Source organism: Schistocerca gregaria, chromosome 6 (assembly GCF_023897955.1).
Source record: "Schistocerca gregaria isolate iqSchGreg1 chromosome 6, iqSchGreg1.2, whole genome shotgun sequence".
Lineage (NCBI taxonomy): Eukaryota > Metazoa > Arthropoda > Insecta > Orthoptera > Acrididae > Schistocerca > Schistocerca gregaria.
In genome coordinates this window covers 192,024,435-192,039,737 of record NC_064925.1, presented here as the reverse complement: position 1 = coordinate 192,039,737, position 15,303 = coordinate 192,024,435, and positions in this window count along the sequence as shown.

Genomic DNA, 15,303 nt, shown 5'->3' with positions numbered 1-15,303 from the left:
AATGTGGCGCCAGTCTCAATATGCCCAATTCAGGGAATTCTGTGTTGTGAGCATTAGTCTACTTTGGAAACGGTACACCAAATTACACCGTTTGGTCCCAACAGAAGTGCGAACAATTGCCATGGAATGTTGTAATGCATCTAACACTACAAGTTAGCATCTTTAACTAAGTGTTGTTGTTGTGGTCTTTAGTCCAAACACTAGTTTCATGGTAGTCTGACCTGTGCAAGTCTCGTCATCTCTGCATAAGCACCGCAACCTATATCAATTTCAGTCTGCCTATTGTGTTCAAGCCATTGTCTCCCCCTACAGTTGTTACCACCTACACTTCTTTCCATGACTAAACTGACTATCGCTTAGTGCCCTACGATGTGTCGTATCAACCGATCCGTTCTCCAAGGAAGAAGTACCATAAATTTCTTTTTTCCCTTCAGTTTTATGTTGTACTTCCTCATTTGTTACTCTATTTATCTACTTGGTCTTCGGCACGTCTCTAAAGCTTCTATTCTCTGCAGTTTCACACGAAGCTACAATCCAGACAAATACATTCAACCAGCCGGCCAGAGTGGCCGCGCGGTTCTAGGCGCTACAGGCTGGAACCGTGAGACCGTTACGGTCGCAGATTCGAATCCTGCCTCGGGCATGGATGTGTGTGATGTCCTTAGGTTACTTACGTGTAAGCAGCTCTAAGTACGAGGGGACTGATGAGATCAAAATTTAAGTCCCATAGTACTCAGAGCCATTTGAACCATTTATTTTACATTCAACTTACACCGGTGTTGGAGGTCAACAAATACCACTTTTTCAGAGATGCTTCTCTTGCTACTGCCAGTGTGCATTTTATTCGCTCTCTACTTCGGCCATCGTCACCCACTTTCCTCTCCAAATATCTAAACTCACCAAACTACTTTTAGTGTCTTGTTCCCTAATTTAATTCCTTTGGTATCGGCTGATTTAATTCGACTACATTCTATTACCGTTGTTTTATTTTTCCTGATGTTCATCCTATAATCAGTATTTAATGGACGACCCATTTCATTCAAGTCCTTTCGCGCCTCTGACAGAATTGCAATGTCATCGGTAGACTCGAAAGTTTTCAATCCTTCTCTCTGAACTTTAATTTTCTTTCCATTTTTCTCATTGCTTTCCTTCACAGCATAGTCAATAGGAGATTGAATAACATCGTGTTTAGACTACAACCATGTCACTTTCATTCCATAATGCGAAACTTTCAGAATGGGTCATAGTGCAACAAACAAGGAAAGCACAAACAACGAAATACGAAACATTCGTGTCTGTGTTGCCTGGTGCCTGGTGTGTTTGTGTTTGTGTGTGTGTGTGTGTGTGTGTGTGTGTGTGTGTGTGTGTGTGTGTGATGCTTGGTAAATGGAAGAGATCAACAAAAAGCCAAATCGTTGCATTCTGATTCACGCTGCTTTGCCAGCAGGATTGCTTGTTTAACAAACATTTGAAAATACGTAGCAACATGTCGACAGTGATTGTCCACCGCCACACATTGGCGACTCTGGTTGAACAGACAGAAAGAGAACGTCGATGTTAATTTAATGCTGATGTCGATCCATAAATAGTGCTTGCTGACCGTGCTTTTACGATTAAAAACTCATTAGCGGCCATTGGAAAATACGTGAAGCGGCTGATCACAGTAGTTTCCTGGAAAGCAGTTTTGCTCCATAGAAAGTGGACTCTACCAAACAAGGCCTGACACAGTGCCTTACAATAATAGTTGCTAATTAAGCTCCAACTGCTGTTGTCGAGTTGGCCATACGGCGTAGCAGTCGGTATTTTTCACAGTTACGGCCATACACGTTTCAGGAGCGACCTAGGTAGATATTGTCTTATATCTGTTCGCTACAGGGTGTGTAGCTCATGCAAACTATCACATTATCTAGTATTTCAATATCGATATATCTCTGAAGCTACTAACAAGCACTTTGAAAGCAATAACAAACTAACACAAAATCAGTTTGATATTTCATACGAAACGATAAATATCTGAAATATTCAAAATTTTAAAATTTATTTGTATCATGTTGGTGAGCTTGCTTAATTTCGTGATTTTCTTTTTGCTAACAACAGGAACTTCAACGTACTGCCTCGAGACTTTGTAGATGTCACCAAAATTCAATCTTCTAGTAGTAAGATCAGAACCATGAAAGAAAAACTATAACTGGTAACTTTATTGCACATGTTTTTCCTGAGTATTTGGAATGTGTGCACTGTTACTGAAATTTACAACAAACGACGAAGATAATTGTATAACTCAATATAGGTCTAACTTTCTTAACTTAGTTACTACGTTTCTCAAAAGGTTCATACTTACAGCATAGGTTTTCGAAGGAAAATGTTAATCTCCAGCTGTGGTGAGAGACTTATTTAAGAGGCGGCCACTGTTTGGCATTATAGCTCGTTCTCTGTGTGTTTCGTAAATGCACTACATTCAAAAAAATTGATGACTAATATAATTACTTTCAAGTCCATGTAATTAATCTTCGTTTTGGCCTATCACGAAATTCGCTTCCTTCAGGTAATGATATGCGGAATTAAAGCAAAATTTTAAAAGTTTGGAGACATAAATTAATAAAAGCAGCAAAACTAATGTAGTATGAAACAGAAGCAGTTTATTCAATTACAGATTTTTCGGGTTCACTGGACCTCAGTCAAAATCGCTTATTGCTAAGATTGATCTACGTAAAAATTTATATCTTGAGTTTTATAATAAGTATACAATAGGATTTGGTTAAACAAATACTATAACTTGATTATCTGAACATGAGTAGACAAGACAGATTCCTGAACTTCAGGCTGACAATAGTAAAAGTTGGTTCATTAACGAATAGAAGCAACGTCAGCCTAGTAAATATAGTAAATATTAAACTATTTCAGCAGTTGATAGTCTGCGCTCTGCAGGACAATCATAGAATCTTCTATTAAAAACTAGAGAAGACTCCAACGTATCGAAACATCAAGGATAATAAAGAAGCAGGTAGTTATTGATATGAAACTAGGTAAGTCCAGAAAAAAAACATTAAAACACATTAGAAAACTCAATATATAAATTATCTTCAACCTAGACCACTTTTTTAAGAAAAACAGCTTGTTTCATGTAACATTTACTTATTATAGAGTGGTTATTGAATTTCGTCTTTGAGCTAGACAGGTATCTCACAAAGCATTTCATCATAAAGCAAACGAAACCATTTCTGTACGAAATTGTTGAGCTTCTAACGTCACGCCACATATAACTGATAACTTATCTGTGCGATATCACTCCCAGTAGAGTAGCTTTCTATCCTCAAGTTATCAAGTTTTGGTTATAATCTAACAGTCGGGCTTCTGTAAGTATCAGTAAAGGTACGACTGAAAAGTTATTGCCAAGATACTATCCTTTATAAACATTCGTTATCCTACCCGATCAGATAGGCCTTGGATTTCCGTATCAGCCATCAAAGAGTAATTACGCAAACCTTTAAAAAATTTACTACTGAACATTACTTATGTGAACCCACAACCACGTAACTACTTACCTTTCTTGTAGGTGGATGACATTGCTTTGCTTATATTCCCAAACTCCACTGTTATTATGCCCACAGAGTTCGTCAAAATCTGAAACACAATTCGCTGGCACAAATTTCGTCTAAACAAGATATGATACAGACATATCTCGTCGGTCCAAATTATTAAAATTAATAAAAACAAAGAAACGTTGAGATGACGGTGTTAATGCTTCAGGTGTTCTACATTTTCTCTCTCCCCATTTGAGTACAAAGCACAGAACGTTCATACAACTTTCTGAAAAAGTCAAAAATATTCTTCTCTGGGATGCTTCGCAAATCGCGCGTCTCATTGGCTTCATGTTGGATATGTCACCAAAGCGGCGAGTCTTCATAAGAAACTGTGAACTTTTTCGTTCTATTGTACGCTGGTATTGATAACACCGAGTCTTGTCACCGATGATGATTTTTTCCAGAAAACAACTGTCTGCGTTTTGCATTTTAGTCAATTATTGGCAGTCGTCCACGTGTTTGCTTTTGTTTGGGAGTGGTGTGAGGGAGTAACTTTGCTCACATTGTTCTCATCTTCAAAACATTCTGAAGAATGAGTGCCTTAAACACTTGATTTTGTGATGTTGCTCAACTGCGAGTTGTGACACAAATATTTTGACACATCAAGGCCGCACGCCATTACTTAACACTGCGTGCTCTCAACTGACTGTTCGAATGCATATTTGTTCCTTTTTAAAAAATGTTGAGTAACCTTTTTGAAGGGTACGGTAAATCAACAAAGTGTCTGCTTTTTGTTTCTACATTCATCCAGTTCTCGATATTTTTCTCTCCTGAAATCCTGCCTTTTCTATTGCTTTCTTAAGAAATTATTTTGTTTAATATTGCGTCCAAGTCGACACCTTCATTTTCCATCGCCTTTCCTACAACTTCAAGCCATGTGACATAGCATTTGTAATTGTTTAAGAAAACAATGATTTTTTAGATATACTGTTATTATTCATCCCTCAGTTTCCATAGAATTTTAATCTCATTTTTCTCATTACTGTTGTTACCTTTTCAACTTTCAAATATAGTTCTGTATTAGATTTTAACCTACTAACAAGAAATAGTTTTGTATCACTCGGTTCCCAGAACTCCTGAAGATAGGCGTTGACTGTGGTTATTGTATCACAGACACAGTCCATTTGACTCTACAGGAATGTCACTAAACCCGCCCAAAGACGTAAATAATCATGCATGAGCAGCGCCTATTAGATGGATGGGGTCCGACTGCCCATCAGAACCAGTCATTTAACTAGGAATTAGGTACATGGATCGTGTTGTCTATAGTTTAACCATACCTAGACGGTCAATACAATGGTTCGATCGCGTCCGTATTGTTACTTTGTGCCAGGAAGGGCTCTCAACAAGGGAAGTATCCAGGTGTCCCGGAGTGAACCAAAGTTATGTTGTTCGGACATGGAGGAGATACAGAGAGACAGGAACTGTCGATGACACGCCTCGCTCAGGCCGCCCAAGGGCTACTACTTCAGTGGATGACGGCTACCTATGGGTTATGGCTCGGTGGAACCCTGACAGCAACAACACCATGTTGAAGACTGTCTTTCGTGCAGCAACAGTACGTCGTATTACGACAGAAACTGTACGCAATAGCCTGCATTATGCACAACTTCACTCCCGAGATGGCGAGGTCCATCTTTGCAGCCATGACGCCATACAGCGCGGTACAGATGGGCCCAACAACATGCCGAATGGGCCGCTCAGGATTGGCATCACGTTCTCTTCACCGATGAGACTGTCATATGCCTTCAACCAGACAATAGACGGGGGCGTGCTTGGAGGCAACCCGGTCAGGCTGAATGCCTTAGACCCACTGTCCAGCGAGTGCAGCAAGGTGGTGGTTCCCTGCCGTTTTGGAGTGGCGTTATGTGGGGCCGACGGGCGCCGCTGGTGGTTATGGAAGGCGCCGTAACAGCTGCACTATACGTGAATGCCATCCTCCGACCGATAGTGCAGCCATATCGGCAGCATATTGGCGAGGCATTCGTCTTCCTGGGCGACAATGGGTGCCCCCATCTTGCACATCTTTTGAATGACTTCTTTCAGAATAACGACTAGAGCGTCCAGCATGTTCTCCAGACATGATCCCTACCTAACATGCCTGGGATAGATTGAAAAGGGCTGTTTATGGTCGACGTGACCCACCAACCACTCTTATAGATGTACGCCGAATCGCCGTTGTGGAGTGGACAATCTGGACTATCAGTGCCTTGATGAGCTTGTGGATAGTATGCCACGACGGATACAGGCATGTATCAGTGCAAGAGGATGTGCTGCAGGGTATTAGAGGTACTAGTATGTACAGCAGTCTTGTCCACCACCTCTAAAGGTCACCACTTATGGTCGTACAACATGCAGTGTGTGGTTTTCATGAGCAATAATAAGGGCGGAAATGTTGTTTATGTTGATCTCTGTTCTAATTTCCGGAACTCTCGGAACCGAAGTGATACAAAACTTTTTTTGATGTGCGTGTATTTTGATTTCCTACCGCTTATGGGCCCAGGTAAATTTCTTAGGATTCTTCAGTTTTTTTCTAATTTTTCAAGCTCTCCCTTCGTAGACAGTTTATTAGTTTCTTTGCATAGCATGTTTCTGGTCTTACGACTGTTTGATAGTATTTCAGTTTTGTGTTCCAGGATAAAGATTTTTTTCCGTAAAAATTTCATATTGTATGAAAAGACTTTTCGGTTTTATATATTCTGGTCTCCATTGCTGTTTTTGCTTCACGTTGTTTGATATCAGTTCTCCTAGGTATTTAAAACAGTTGACTTTAGACAATGTATTCTTATTTTTTCTAAGCTTTTGATGAGCATTGATGGTGTTTACTGTTTGCAACCCTTCTTTTGCTGCTTGCTGTTGTACTTCTATGATTTTCTCTTTTCCACTTTCAAGTGAGCCTGTAATGCGTGCCATGTCGTATGCAAATACTAGAGTATCTACAATGATCCGGTTTGGTTTACTTTCCAGTGTATACCCTTACTATTTATAACCTTCCTCCATACTCTACCCACTTTCTCTAAACCTCAGTTAAAAAGTAGGGGCGACAAGTCATCTTCTGATCTCATTCTCGGTTATATTTCAAAATTTTCTCACAGTTCTCCCACAAATTTAACTTCTGATGTTATGTGACTTAACGTTACTTGAATTATTCCTGTTATTTTGTTATCTTCTCCAGCCTCTTTCAAAATTTTAAGTAATGTGTTTCTGTTAATAGAACTGTGCGCTTTTTGAAATCTAGTAATGTTACAAGATAGTTAAAGTTTCTAATTTTTCTCATTTCTAAGATGTGCTTAAATTTTAAGACCTGTTTTACGCATGGTCTGCACTTCCTGAACCCTACTTATAGTCAACTAACAGTGGCTCATGTATTCATTCAGCGCTGATTAAAAGCGCCGGGGTCTTATAGGTCACTGGTGAGAGGCAGATTCCTCTACAACTGTTTTATCTCTCTTTTTATAGGGAAGACGTGTTCATGCAGATGTCCATCCAGCTGGGAAGTTGTTTGTTTCTCAGATTTCCTAAATCATTTTTTATGTGAATTATCACTTTGTCATTAGATATATTCCACAATTCTGCTACTATGTTACCATTCCAAGACCCTTTATTATTTTTAAGTTGTAAATTTTTCATTTTTTACTGTGCTCGATTCTGGTTCTCTTGAAGTTTTATGGTCAAAATTAAAATTTCCGCCTTTGTGTGTGTGTAGGGAGGGGGGGGGGGGGGGGGGGAAGGGTGGCAGTTGTGTAATTCTTTGAAATATTCTACAAGTGTTTTACAATTTTCAGTGTTGTTGTATGAAGTTTTGAATGCCTTTTGGATCCGTAAGACTGGTGGTGTATGTTTTCTTAAGTTGTTTTTGAACGCTCTGTAGAAGTACAATTTTTTGGACGATTTCGTGATGCCTTTAGCTGACATTCTCTTTATATTTTGTTCGATGGTACTATTTACGCCTTAGGCCATTTGAAAGTACTTTATGGGCGGTTTTATAATGGTATATTATGCCATATACGTCCTTGCTCCTATGACTACGTACAATTGATACGAAATGAATTAGAAGTAGTTTTTCACTATTTTAGGATCATGTTAATTTCGAGCTGGTCTTACAAATGGCCAGTAGATACTCGGGTGGTTTCTGGGCACGTAGGATGGTGGTGTCGGCACTGAATAGCATTTGAATAGTGCATGTAATATGCTGAAGATCAGTTACAGCGCTTGAGTATTGCGGTGAAGCTTCACAATTTAAAATTGTAAGCATTAGAGACCATACAAATAAGAGGAGCTGCAACTGTAAAATTGCACTATTAGTAACAACCAGTTGACTACATCACAATATTCTCCACATTCTTTTTTTCAGTAACATAAACAAGCAATAAAATATCCAAACACTGAAATAAAACTAATCTATTTCTTTTTCGTAACCTTAACACAGAATAGAGAATACAGACTACTCTGGGTAGCCTCTAAAATCCCATTACAGTTAAACCCAACACACAGAATAAGGATAACATAAGTTAGTACAATATTATGTAAGACATTCAAGTAGCTCATATTATCATGTGAAAATTCAACGCAAAACATTAATAAAAATTCAGCTGATATGTTTCACGTAAAATCCTAGACTGAGTACCAACTTAACGTTAATTATTACTAAACATGACTTACATAAGAAAATTAACTGATTCCATTACTTTGTAAAACAAAAGAAGCATGCACGTTAAGCAAATCAACCAGATAGAAAATTTAACCTATAATCACACTTATAGTGATATTAGAAGTCTCGGTGTAAGTAACTATGTGCGACGGTATTCACCTGAAAAATCAAAATTCAGAATTAAAACAGTTTCACAAAGCTAAGCTAAAATGCATGGAGTCAGTAAAAATAAGTGTAAAATATCAAAATTCGTTCATGAGATTAACAATCATTTCCTCTTAGTGAGTAGGAAAATTACGAACAATGTGAGGGTTGTTAGTACTTCTCTAAGTATGTCATTTAATTGAAACTACTAACTAAAGAGAAATAATCCCATGAAAATAAGCGAAACTAGTGCAAAGCTAGCCATACAAAGTTCAGCATATGCGTTTCAAACAGCATACGGCACAGATTTTATTACAAAGTTGCATGTAGCCACAGGATGCCTAAGATACAGTCATAGCAGCTTGTGGTCTTCATGTGGCTATTAGACACATTGTACAAAGATTAGAATTTTGGAAGTGATGAAAAAAGTTGAGGCTGTCTTACATTGTTGAAAACTTGACTGCTAAAAACTGTGCATTTAAATTCACGCTACGGTTTGATTAAGGAAATGATGCACATTCCAAACTAACTACAATAAAGTGACAAGTTATCAGAAAATGGCACAATAACGTAATGCAAAAGTGAAATCAAGCAGGTATTTGAGATACCTGAAATTGTCTCAAGTACTAAAGAAAAATTAACGTTAGAAGATTTAGCATTAAGACAACCAATATTAATGTAGATAACAGAGGAGTGGCTTTCGAGAAGAACCTTTTTTTTTCTCAGAGTAGCACTTGCACACTCCGACTCATCATTACTAAAGAAAAATTAACGTTAGAAGATTTAGCATTAAGAAACCAATATTAATGTAGGTAACAGAGGGGTGGCTTTCGAGAAGAACCTTTTTTTGTCTCAGAGTAGCACTTGCACACTCCGACTCATCATTACTAAAGAAAAATTAACGTTAGAAGATTTAGCATTAAGACAACCAATATTAATGTAGGTAACAGAGGGGTGGCTTTCGAGAAGAACCTTTTTTTTTGTCTCAGAGTAGCACTTGCACACTCCGACTCATCATTACGTGCCAGCGTGTCTGTAATCACGACCCAGGTGCTAGGGCTTGTTGTGTTTGAGTACAAAAGATGGCCGTCCAACCAAGATATGTCTGGCACAGTTGGACTTCGAATTAGAGTCCGCTGAGTGTTGGCTTGCTCTGCGAGCCCACCAACATTCTCCCCTATACCAGCGGGGCCACCGGGCAGGCGTCCAGTCACAGTCGCAATGGACTGGAATTAACTAAGGTCCTCTCAGCTCCAAATCTCTGGGGTACAACAGTCTAGGGTTCGAGCCTGTGCAACACTGCCGATTACCACTGCCATATGTATGACAGCAGAGGCACCACCACCTGACACTACATTTAGAGGCAGCTGGAAGGTATGGCTAGCAAGATCCCTCCAGTAACTGTGATCGAAAAGAATTGTCACCACGCACTACTGCAAGCTTGTCCCTGGGTCATGGTTATCACTGCCACTGGCCTCCCATTGGTGTGCAGTTATTTGTGACCCGTGGATGTCCTCATCTACTGCACCTCTTCTCCATCTGCACCAGTGGACCTTTCACCTTCACGCATTAACACCATTATAAAACCTCGAAAATATCTGCAGCAAAGCATCTAAGGTTTGTACATGTGCAAATTTATGTCTCAACCTGTTTCAGTTAATACAAGGATCATCACTGGAGGATAAGTTGCATAAAAGAACGAAAAATGTGTGTAGCATACACAGTCAAATATAAAGATAGATATTGTGTGTATGAAGAGAAAATCAACTACAAAGTCGTACAGTGAAAACTCAAAATGACAGTAACATCAAACAGGGAATGTTAGTTTATTATATAGCAATAAAGATCATGATGAGATCCATAAAAGGAATTAAATTGACTTAACTCGATTCATGCAGGTAGTGTCATGAACAGAAGAATATCAAAAGTAAAGGAACATCTGTCACCATAGACCAACGACCCTGTATCAGGTCAAAGATTCGTAGTAATTATAAAGACCTAAAATGGCTTCCAAAACGTGGATTGATGTCCGTACAATTCTTAGTTTAATCAACGTGGTACCCAGTAAAGAGTCCTTATTAACAAAATATACAATGATAATCTGTAACAAAAAAGGGATTATACGTTATAGGTAAGTGATAACTTTCTTCGTTGTTTTTTATAAACAGCGTCGTAACATAATGAAAAGACTATTTTCCTGTTCAAGTGACCATTATATTCATATTTTCACTTTTGTTATATAACCGTTTTACAAGTAATATGCTTTGTCAGTAACATAAAAATGATTCTGTAACAGTAGTCAGAAGCGAACAAAGGCGAAGTCCAAAAAAATGTACAACGATCAGACGGAACGTACGCTACATAGTCCTGAGCGCACACTTAAAAACAGCTATGGAGTGTGACATAACGTATAAGAACATGATCCTAGGTGTAGAAATGTGTACATTAATAATGGTGTGTGTTAGAAGACAATTTTCTCACCAGAACTCAAAAATATCAGAGTAGGAACTGCAGGACTGGTACAACATTATAGAAGTTGGAGAAGGTTCTTACTCATGATCTGTTGACAGTGCAGAGAGAACTTGGAAGCATTACCACTGCACTAACAGTGTCTAAGGTTTTAAAACTTACATCCTATAACATGCATACATGTTATGATTACAACTCGAAATCAGCCTTACTTTAATTCCTGCGTAAACATTTTTACACTTTAGCCAACATCACCACTCAAATTGCAGCCACAATGACCAATGACCTAGCAGTTTGGTCCCTTCCCCCCTCTTTAACCAAGCAACCTTTACAGCCACGGTATATATACTTTATCGAGTTTGAGAATCATTCTTATGACATTATTATGCTGCTGCTAAGGTTCAGTTGTCGCAGCACTATAATAAGCTTGAATGTCGGGTTGTTTGTATATTGTTTTAACTGTGAGTTTAAAAGTTATCGTTTGTATAACTTTTTGTTCCCTGGGTCGCTTTACGAAAACACGTACAGCGGCATCCTCACGACTTACCGTTTTTTAGTGAAGACCGGCAACTGCACACTGTAATTTCGTGAGACGTCTCGCACCGCTGCACCCAAGCCAGAAACTGTATTTGTGCTGACACGTTTTTTCGGAACGGAACCGGTTATTGCGAAGTTTGCCCTTTTGCTAGAAGAAACTTCTGAACCCCCAGAGCATGTCCTTAGCAACAGCTACACATGGCACCATTTTAACTTTGATTCATAAAGCAAAGGAGAGAGCAGATAGGTGGGAAGTACATTGAAAGCCTCTATGAGGGTGAAGATTTCTCTGATGTGATAGAAGAAGAAACAGGAGTCGATTTAGAAGAGATAGGGGATCCAGTATTAGAATCGGAATTTAAAAGAGCTTTGGAGGACTTACGGTCAAATAAAGCAGAAGGAATAGATAACATTCCATCAGAATTTCTAAAATCATTAGGGGAAGTGGCAACAAAACGACTATTCACGTTGGTATGTACAATATATGAATCTGGGGACATACCATCTGACTTTCGGAAAAGCATCATTCACACAATTCCGAAGACGGCAAGAGCTGACAAGTGCGAGAATAATCGCACAATCAGCTTAACAGCTCATGCATCGAAGCTGCTTACAAGTATAATATACAGAAGAATGGAAAAGAAAATTGAGAATGAGCTAGGTGACGATCAGCTTAGCTTTAGGAAAAGTAAAGGCACGAGAGAGGCAATTCTGACGTTACGGCTAATAATGGAAGCAAGGCTAAAGAAAAATCAAGACACGTTCATAGGATTTGTCGACCTGGAAAAAGCGTTCGACAATATAAAATGGTGCAAGGTGTTCGAGATACTGAAAAAAGGAGGGGTAAGCTATAGGGAGAGTCATATACAATATGTACAACAACCAAGAGGAAATAATAAGACTGGACCATCAAGAATGAAATGCTCGTATTAAGAAGGGTGTAAGACAAGGCTATAGCCTACAACAGTACCGTCTGTCACTGCTGTACCATAACCTTAAAGCAGGTTGTGAAATAAAACAATCTTATTAAAGCAACTATGGTATAACGCAACAGAGCAGTGTTACCCTCTGAGAGGAATTTTGTTTTGTTGACCGTGTTGTACATAACGGAGGTGGCTTATCGGAAGTGAAAGTCAGAATTACGGAAATATTTGAACAGTAACAAACAAAATTTAGCCTATCTGTACTGTTTAATGGGTAAAGAAAACGGTCGCCAGCCTAACTAGGCAAGAGAATGATTAACATTCTCGTTCAAGAAAATAGTTATTAGTAACTTTAATGGATAAACTCAACCTATACTTTGTCACACGCGAGTGCAGTGAACTCTTGACACATACGTATGTTTTAAGATTAAAGCTAACAACTGGAGCAGCACAAACTATTTGCAAATTTATAACAGATACCGAAACACACTGTTACTTTAAAGGTTACACAAACTGGATGGTCTTTATAACGTTATTATTACTATTCACTGCAGAATCATTAATTGGATATAGGTTAATTCTCTCTCAGTTAAATACGTTACTATTTAAAATGAAAGTTAATTTAAATCCACTTAAAGGTTGCTCCTCACTATCATTTGACTAAAGAAATTAAGGTTTCCTTAATTAGTTGTCTTTCCATTACTTGTTACCGAGCATTAACCCAATAGACAAACTGTGGATCATATTATATTATTAATAAGCACTTCTGATACACAGGAGAGACAAACACTTAGCAAACTTGAGTATATAACGTTCCACACTGCAGTTTTCCACTTTTACTACATTGAGACACAAAATTAACATATATGTAAGATACTGACTCATCTTCTGTGATTTACAACAGGCAGTAATGAGATCATTTACGAAGCAAAACTTTATAAGCCTCAGTCTTACGAACTCTTAAGTTGAAGTTGGCAACAATACATTAATAAGCACTTTTATTAGGAAAATTACTTTCATTAACTTTCTTTTTTAATGTTCAAGAGGCATTAATTATCAAATACACTGTTAATGTTCTTTCAGTAGGGACACTCGGAAATCACTTTAGTTCAAACGGAGAGGAACCTGAGAGGTGTTATGATAAGGAGAAAAATAAAGGTAGGTACATAAATGCAGTTATAAATTACCTTATATTTGAGCACACTAACACATCCATTTAGCTGATCCTTCACTGTACATTATTATACTACTTCATTACAGTGATTGCGCGATGTGGTGGCGATTGCATGTCGGTAGGTGGAACTGCAGGTAGAATTGCTGGACTCTGTCATTTCTTGGTGGCGATGATAGATACAAATTCCAGAATAGTTCCAGCTATTTATCCATCCATCCGAGGCATTGGAAAAGAGCAGAAAATTCCTCTCTCGGGACCAGCACAATATGCAACATTTACATGGCAGTGCACAATTTGGTAGCTCGTCCCCGACTGGTGGCTCGCCCCCGACTGACTCTTGTTCCACCTTTTCTACATGGGCCAACCACAATTTACCCGCGCTACACAGTTCCGTTCCCGAGGGGAACCACAACACCTTATACATACAAACTAACTAAGAACCCTAAGTGAGAATCAGCACTTTACATAACAGCAACTAAATGCATTACATAAAACAGAACATTTGCACACATTGACATTTCTTCAAAAAATTATTCACACAGATTACAATTACATACAGTAAGTTTTGTTCCCTCCAAATGGAACAAAGAATTTAAATGACAGATACACTACTTTGCATAGAATCAAATCACGACATCAAAGTTTGTACAAAGAAAGGAGTATACAATTTTATGTTATCGATTCAAACAAACACATTTACAGAAGCTCAACGATGTAACATTAAGTAAAACAAGCAAAATAAATCGGTGGAGTAATAGAGCTATGGTGTTACAAGCCTATCGCCCCTACTCTTCAATCTGTACATCGAGGAAGCAATGATGGAAATAAAAGAAAGGTTCGGGAGTGGAATTAAAATACAAGGTGAAAGGATATCAATGATACGATTCGCTGATGACATTGCTATCCTGAGTGAAATTGAAGAAGAATTAAATGATCTGCTGAACGGAATGAAGAGTCTAATGAGCACACAGTTTGGTTTGAGAGTAAATCGGAGAAAGACGAAGGTAATGAGAAGTAGTAGAAATGAGAACAGCGAGAAACTTAAAATCAGGATTGATGGTCACGAAGTCAATGAAGTTAAGGAATTCTGCTACCTAGGCAGTAAAATAACCAATGACGGACGGAGCAAGGAGGACATCAAAAGCAGACTCGCTATGGCAAAAAAGGCATATCTGGCCAAGAGAAGTCTAGTAATATCAAATACCGGCCTTAATTTGAGGAAGAAATTTCTGAGGATGTACGTCTGGAGAACAGCATTGTATGGTAGTGAAACATGGACTGTGGGAAAACCGGAACAGAAGAGAATCGAAGCATTTGAGATGTGGTGCTATAGACGAATGTTGGAAATTAGGTGGACTTATAAGGCAAGGAATGAGGAGGTTCTACGGAGAATCGGAGAGGATAGGAATATGTGGAAAACACTGATAAGGAGAAGGGACAGGATAATAGGACATCTGCTAAGACATGAGGGAATGACTTCCATGGTACTAGAGGGAACGGTAGAGGAAAACAGAGATTGGAATACGTCAAACAAATAATTGAGGATGTAGGTTGCAAGTGCTTCTCTGAGATGAAAAGGTTAGCACAGGAAAGGAATTCGTGGCGAGCCGCATCAAACCAGTCAGTAGACTGATGACCAAAAAGAAAAAAAAAAAGACTACGAGTATCTGATAGGTAATGCAGTTTGGTTTCTGAGCTATTGGCCAGAAATTCATGCTGTTTTGGATCTTTCCTCGAACAGCCATGCAAATTGTTTTTAATACCAGACACAAGTTAGTGCCTGGCTTTGAGAAATGCATTGAAATCTCCCTCAATTGAGTT